Raw genomic sequence first — 7983 nt, 5'->3', positions numbered from 1 at the left:
ACCTCGCCTGTGTGACTCCAGCTTGAGGGAGAGCTTCTTTTTCTTCCCTTTGCTGACAAAGAGCAAGAGAAGAATGAAATGTCAGGTGGGCCAACTCGGTGCAGAAGCCCATGCTGTCTTTTCCTGCTGTGTAGCCTGAAATGAGGGACTCGTGGCAGTTAAAGGAACTGCTGCACTCTCAGAAAACATCCCACCCCTGCACAAAGGGGGATTGAAGAGCCTGTTAGTCTAGCACGCTCCCAACTGAACTACTTCAGCAGCTGCTACGTTTCTTTTTGGCCTATTACTTTTCTGTCTGGGATGTTGTTGTCAGCTGTTGCACAGAAAAAGGACGTCATTGCGAGCGACCCATGAAGACAAGATTCACTTTTTCCTTCCTTGCTCGGCTTTACTTGCTTCCTCACCCTATTCTTGCCTTAGTTCCTGTGTTATCTGAAGGCGACAGGGGCCCAGCAGTACGAGGAGGAAGCTGGGCAGGTAGACTCTGGTGGAAAAAGTCCTGCCACCACTTGCCACCCCACTGTCTTCTCCCAGATTCACATATTGCCCACCAGGGACTTGGTGCCCAGCAGCGCAACGGAAGGCAGCAGACAGACCCACCCTCGCCTTCAAGCTCTAGCTCATTAAACCACATCTTCAGTCGCTGATAGCCAATGAGAGATCGACATCGTTTGCTAATTTAGCACTTGGAAATGCCATTGGCCAATCTTTGGATCTCTTTAATGTTGCGCTTCAGTTCATGGGGGAAAGGTGAGAGAAGCGACCTTTCAGCTAAAGGCCTGGGGTTAACATCCTAACACTGTCTCCTACTGTAACACTATTTAATACTGGCCCACCCTGTGCTGGTGACAGTTCCATTTCTAGGTGTTAGTATGTGTCAGTTACCATTAAAATTAAAAAGTTTCTATACGCTTAAAGGAAATGCATTTGTTTTATTTCCTTATATATAGCATGAATAAATACAGGTTTACAGAACCTAGCCTGCAAATTTATCATATATGACAGAGAAAATCATGCATCGAAATTGTGCATTGAAATCATGAACTGAGCTACAAATGCAATGAAAAATAAGATATTCAAAAGTTTAACACATGAGGGTGCACCAAAGACACGTCTTGCCTGGGGTTCCACTTGGTCTAGGGGAGGCCCTGTCAGGGAGAACAGGAGTTAGTGTCACATGTCTATTTTCAGGCTGTAATCTGTGGGCATCCTGCTGTGTGGGTGGGATCACAGTAACCCAGACTCAGGGCTGGAACAGGCCCCTGATTGAGGGGGTGGCTGCATGGTTTACAACGCTCTGATTTCTCAGACAATGTGTCTTTCCCAAAGTCTCAGATCTGCATCCCCAGAAGGCTTCTGCGCTGCCTCCACTCCTTTCACCTTCTACAGCAAGGAGCAGCAGCAAGGGTCAGGGATGAGCCATAGGCACTAGGTGGGGGGCAGAGGCTTCAGGAGCCCAGAGTGTTTGCCTGTGTGGGCATTTTGGCTGAGACCTCAGGGACACATTGTCAGGCAGAATCCCAGGCATCTGTATGAAAGGAGCACAAGGACGTAAGAGCAGCCAGACTGGGTCAGGCTGGGTCCATCTTGCCCAGTGTCCTGTCTTCTCATAGCGGCCAAAGCCAGGTGCTCCAGAGGGAATGAACAGGGCAGGTAATCATCACGTGATCTATCCCCGGTCACTGACGCCTAGCAAACAGAGACTAAGGACACCTTCCCTGCCCATCCTGGCTCAGAGCATGTCCTCCATGAATCGATTTAGCTCTTTTTTGAGCCCTGTTATAGTCTTGGCCTTCACAACATCCTCTGGCAAGGAGTTCCACACGTTGACTGTGCATTGTGTGAAAAAATACTTCCTTCTGTTTGTTTTAAACATGCTGCCTATTAATTTCATTTGGTGACCCCTAGTTCTTGTGTTATGAGAAGGAATAAGGAACACTTCCTTATTTACTTTCTCCACACCTGTCATGATTTTATAGACCTCTATCATATTTCCCCTTAGTCATCTTTTCTCCAAGCTGAATGTCCCAGTCTTATTATTCTCTCCTCATATGGCAGACACTCCATACCCCTTTCTGAACCTTTTCCAATTCCAATACATCTTTTCTGAGATGGGGTGACCGTATCTGCAAGCAGCATTCAAGATGTGGGCGTACCATGGATTTATACAGTGGCAATAAAATTTTCTCTCTTATTTTCTATTCCTTTCTTAATGATTCCCAACATTCTGTTCGCTTTTTGCCGGCCGCTGCACGTTGAGTGGATGTTTGCAGAGAACTATCCACAGTGACTCCAAGATTTCTCACTTGAGTTGCAGCAGCTTTTTTACCTCCCATTGTTTTATATGTAGAGTTGTGACTCTGTTTGGCAATGTGCATCACTTTGCATTTATCAGCATTGAATTTCATCTGCCATTTTGTTGCTCTTTCACCCAGTTTTGTGAAATCTCTTTTTAGCTCCTCACAGGCTGCTTCGCACATAACCATCCTCTGTAGTTTTGAATCATCTGCAAATTTTGTCACCTCGCTGTTAAGCAGATCGTTTATCAATATGTTGAATAGTCCCAGTACAGACACCACAAGTTACCTGTTTGCATCCTGAAAATTGATCATTTAGTCCTACCCTTTGTTTCCCAGCTTTTAACCAGCTATTGATCCATGTAAGGACCTTCCAGAGGTGAAAGTAAGCTGGTCTGGTCTGGTATGGGGTACTGGGAAGAGCGGGTACGCTGTGCCAGCCCGGCCCGGCTTCCCCAGGCTGGTGATTTAAAGGGCCCAGGTCTCCCTAAAGAGGCCAGAGCCCCAGGCCCTTTAAATCGCCACCTGAACGCCCCTGCCAGAGCCCTGGGGAGCAAATCACTGCTGTGGAATGCTGCTATCTCCCACGCCATGAACACAGAACAGGGGCGGCGGGAGCTTCCTTACAGTGGGGGGGGCACCGTTGTCTGAACTGTGGCACTCCCATGACACCCCTTCCCCAAGGACCCGCACTCACACCACTCCTCCCCCCAAGGCCACACCCACAGAACGCCTCTTCCCCCCCCAAGACTCCACCCTTCCCCCCATTCCATCATTTGTCCTAACAGCTGGTAAAGAGTGGTGCATGGCCCTCTAACCCCCTTATTCCAGCACTCCTGACACAGAGCTAAGCAGGCAGCAGTGTGTGTGTGTCACAGAGGCTGCTGTGCTGAGTTAAGCCAGTGAGGGAAGCGGGGGCTGATGTTGGGGCTGTCCTCCTCCCTCTGCCTCAGAACTGGTTGCTTGCAGCAGCTGTCTGAACTTAGAGACAGTGTGCCCACACACTCCCTCTCCCCACACACACAAACACACTCTCTACCCGACCAGGCACATTGCAGTTAAAAAGCAGCCAGCAATCTAGAAGGATTCCCATGGAACAATGGAATAGAGAAACTTGCATCATGTGATGCAGTACCAGCCCAGGAGACATTGCTAAACCCTTCCCAAAGCACCTGCAGCCAGTTGCACAGCTACCCACAGTGCACTGCTCTCTGTGGCCATCCTGGATGTGCTCTGGTGATACAAGGGGCATAGTGTGGACATGCAACAGCTGTTTAAATAAAACGCTTTAAAGCCACATTACCTAATAGCGCTTACATAGCTTAAGAGTGAGACAAGATCCCAGCTCTGATGAAACAAAAGAGCCACAACTTCCTCTGTAGTTAGCAGGGTTTGAACCTACGTGGGGAGTTCCCAAAGGATTTCTAGTCCATCACCTTAAACACTCGGCCATAACTACTTGCTTAAGATGGGTCTCTCACTACACTCTAGTTCTGTTCTCACTGAGTGATCAATTCCAGATGTTCCCTCAGACCAGCTTCCACAACACACACACTGCTGTGCCATTGTGTAAGTGTGTTCCTGGCTGAACTGCAAGAATTCCTGCTCATTTCCCTTCTGGCTGGAGCATGAGGAGAGTGTGTTTGTGGTCAATGACGTTCCTGTAGATTGTTGTCCATTTCCTGCCTTGATCATTCAGACAGTTCCTTTACCATCATATCCCCAGCACATCAGGGATTGCAATAGCAGGGGGCAGGTTTTCTCTGGGGCACTGAGCTTTGTCAGAGGGTTGGTGGCTCCTTTCTTTCCTCACCCTGGAGTAAACTCAGCTTTTTATTCCATCCTTGATGTTTCAAGGAATAACAAGAGATGACGGAGGAAAGTGGTGGACAGGGCGGGTCTCAGGGGAGGGGCAGAGAGGTGCAAGTGGTGGACAGGGCTGGTCTCATGGGCGGGGCAGAGAGGTATGGGTGGTGGTCAGGGCAGGTCAGAGGAGGGGGTAGAGAGGTGTGAGAACTGGGCAGTTTGGGTGTCAGGGGAGAGGCAGAGAGGTGCAAGTGATGGGAAGGGCTGGTCTTAGGGGAAGAGGCAGAGAGGTTTGGGCAGGGTGAGACTCAGGGGAAGGGCAGAGAGGTGGGGGCAGCAGGCAGACCTTGGGGTAGCGGGTGGAGAGGCACAAGGAGGCCTTCAGGCAGGACAGGAGCAAGCAAAAGGTGGACCAGCAGGCCTCAGCCAAAGAGGAAGAGCAGGGGTGGGAAGTGGCCAAATGAGAGTGAGGATAGAGCACAGGTGGGGCCTCAGAGGGAGGAGAATGAGTCAAGGAGGTGGAGTGGGCAGGGCCACCCAGAGGATTCAGGGGGCCTGGGGTAAAACCATTTTGGGGGCCCTTTCCATAAAAAAATGTTGCAATACTCTAGAATACTATATTCTCATGGGGGCCCTGCAGGGCCTGGGGCAAATTGCCCCACTTGCCCCCCCTCTGGGTGGCCCTGCCCTCAGCCTCTCCTCGTAAGTCCCCTGCCCCCTAATCATTTTTGTTGCCCTCCCCTAGACTCTTTCCAATTTGTTTCTGTAGTGGAGGGGCAAAAACTGGACGCAATGCTCCAGAGGTGGCCTCACCAGTCCCGAATAGAGGGGAATAATCACTTCCCTCTATCTGCTGGCAATGCTCCTACTAATCCAGCCCAGCATGACCAGTTACCCATACTGAATGCAGACCCACCAATATTTGATCAATTGGTTATTGTCCATTCAGGAGGCTCTTTCCTACCTATTCATAAAGAATGAAGATGCTCTAAGCACAGGGGAGAAAGCTGTCCCGCCCGTGTAGTTAATCCATCTCCCCGAGAGGTGGTAGCTATGTCACTGGGGGAAGCTATGTGGGTGGGTGTGCAAGCTGTGGTGTCTACATGCATCTATAAGTTTCATCAAACTCCATTTTTAAAAGCACTGTGGTCTGGGAAGAGAACATGAGACCTCTGAGGCAGAGCCTGTCCTTCAAAATTTTTAGATCACTGACTTCTGTCTACAGCAGTCGTGGGGGTGTAGCTCAGTGGTAGAGTGTTTGACTACAAATCAAGTGGTCCTTGGTTCAAACCTAAATGCCCCCTTATAAACCTCTTCTTTCAACAAAAGTAATTGTGTTTCTGTTATGTTGAGGAGTTCCACTGAGTAGGGATTCCTGAAATGAATGGAAACACTCAATCTTTTCCTGTGCAAATGCATAAAAACCTAGCAAACATGTGCCTCCACTGAAATCAGTTCCAAATCCTCTAAAGGATTAAAGAATCTCTATTGAGGTTGCAGGAAAAAACATCCTGATGTGTAGAAATAATAGTAAGTATGGCAGGCAACCAGCTTGGCTTAACAGTGAAATCCTTGCTGATCTTAACCACAAAAAAGAAACTTACAAGAAGTGGAAGATTGGACAAATGACCAGGGAGGAGTATAAAAATATTGCTCAGACATCCAGGAGTGAAATCAGGAAGGCCAAATCACACTTGGAGTTGCAGGTAGCAAGAGATGTTAAGAGGAACAAGAAGGGTTTCTTCAGGTATGTTAGTAACATGAAGAAAGTCAAGGAAAGTGTGGGCCCCTTACTGAATGAGGGATTTAACTTAGTGGACAGAGGATGTGGAAAAAGCTAATGTACTCAATGCTTTTTTTGCCTCTGTCTTCACAAATAAGGTCAGCTCCCTGATTGCTGCACTGGGCAGCACAGTATGGGGAGAAGGTGACCAGGCCTCTGTGGAGAAAGAAGTGGTTCGGGACTATTTAGAAAAACTAGAGATGAGCACATGTCCATGGGATCAGATGTGCTGCATCCGAGGGTGCTAAAGGAGTTGGCGGATGTGACTGCAGAGCCATTGGCCATTATCTTTGAAAACTCATGGCAAACGGGGGAGGTCCTGGATAACTGGAAAAAGGCTACTGTAGTGCCCATCTTTAAAAAGGGAAGAAGGAGGATCTGGGGAACTACAGGCCAGTCAGCCTCACCTCAGTCCCTGGAAAAATCATGGAGCAGGTCCTCAAGGAATCACTTCAGAAGCACTTAGAGGAGAGGAAAGTGATCAGGAACAGTCAGCATGGATCCATCAAGGGCAAGTCATGCCTGACTAACCTAATTCCCTTCTATGAGGAGATAACTGGCTCTGTGGATGAGGGGAAAGCAGTGGATGTGTTATTCCTTGACTTTAGCAAAGCTTTTGATATGGTCTCCCACAGTATTCTTGCCAGCAAGTTAAAGAAGTATGGGCTGGACGATTGGACTATAAGGTGGATAGAAATCTGGCTAGATCGTCTAGGTCAATAGGTAGTGATCAATGGATCCATGTCTAGTTGGCAGCCAGTTTCAAGCGGAGTGCCCCAAGGGTCGGTCCTGAGGCCGGTTTTGTTCAATAGCTTCATTAATGATCTAGAATATGGTGTGGATTGCACCATCAGCAAGTTTGCAGAAGACACTAAACTGGGAGGAGTGGTAGATACGCTGGAGGGCAGTGATAGGATACAGAGGGACCTAGACAAATTAGAGGACTGGGCCAAAAGAAACCTGCTGAGGTTCAACAAGGATGAGTGCAGAGTCCTGCACTTAGGACGGAAGAATCCCATTCACTGCTACAGACTAGGGACCGGATGGCTAGGCAGCAGTTCTGCAGAAAAGAACCTAGGGGTTACAGTGAATGAGAAGCTGGATATGAGTCAACAGTGTGTCCTTGTTGCCAAGAAGGCTAACGGCATTTTGGGCTGTATAAGTAGGGACATTGCCAGCAGATCGAGGGATGCGATTATTCCCCTCTATTCGACATTGATGAAGCCTCATCTGGAGTAGTGTGTCCAGTTTTGGGCCCGAAACTACAAGAAGGATGTGGAAAAATTGGAAACAGTCCAGCAGAGGGCAATAAAAATGATCAGGGGTCTGAAGCGCATGACTAATGAGGAAAGGCTAAGGGAACTGGGCTTGTTTAGTCTGAAGAAGAGAAGACAGAGGGGGGATTTGATAGCTGCTTTCAAGTACCTGAAAGTGGGTTCCAAACAGGATGGATCTAGACTGTTCTCTGTGATACCTGATGATAGCACAAGGAGTAATGGTCTCAAGTTGCAGTGGGGGAAGTTTAGGTTGGATATTAGGAAAAAACTTTTTCACTAGGAGGGTGGTGAAGCACTGGAATGGGTTACCTAGGGAGGTGGTGGAATCTCCTTCCTTAGAGGTTTTTAAGATCAGGCTTGACAAAGCCCTGGCTGGGATGATTTAGTTGGGGATTGGTCCTGCTTTGAGCAGTGGATTGGACTAGATACCTCCTGAGGTCCCTTCCAACCCTCATATTCTATGATTATATGACTAGATGCTCTGATGGTCTCTTCTGGCCATAAACTTGACTAATTTCTGAAAAAACTGATTGTAGCATTGGGAGCAGCATCTGATGTTTTCTTCTCTAGCCGACTTGCTTCCTAGAACGAACACTCCTTGAGTGGGGTGATCCACAGGGCGTAGCTCAAACCTCCAAAGTGCCTGGACAGGGGCAGAACATTAGCCCAGCAAGGGACGGGTGTGGCAGTGACATAACAAAGGCCTTTGCAGGATTTCAGACTATTGGTCAAACCCTACTGGTGGGGAGGCGGTGACCTCACACAGAGATGCTGACATCAGCCAGGCAGGAAAGGGGCGAGGGGCCAGGGAAACCTCAGA

The 7983-nt window shown here is 48.5% G+C and overlaps 1 non-coding gene across 1 annotated transcript; it reads left to right on the top strand.

Moving 5' to 3' along the window:
• Positions 1 to 5335: 5335 nt before the first annotated feature.
• On the top strand, positions 5336 to 5407 carry TRNAC-ACA (transfer RNA cysteine (anticodon ACA)). The gene has a single exon. It is a non-coding gene; the product is annotated as a tRNA-Cys (tRNA).
• The last annotated feature ends 2576 nt before the right edge of the window (positions 5408 to 7983 follow it).

This window comes from Gopherus flavomarginatus, chromosome 9 (assembly GCF_025201925.1).
Source record: "Gopherus flavomarginatus isolate rGopFla2 chromosome 9, rGopFla2.mat.asm, whole genome shotgun sequence".
Taxonomy (NCBI): Eukaryota; Metazoa; Chordata; order Testudines; family Testudinidae; genus Gopherus; species Gopherus flavomarginatus.
This window is presented reverse-complemented; position numbering and strand designations above follow the sequence as displayed.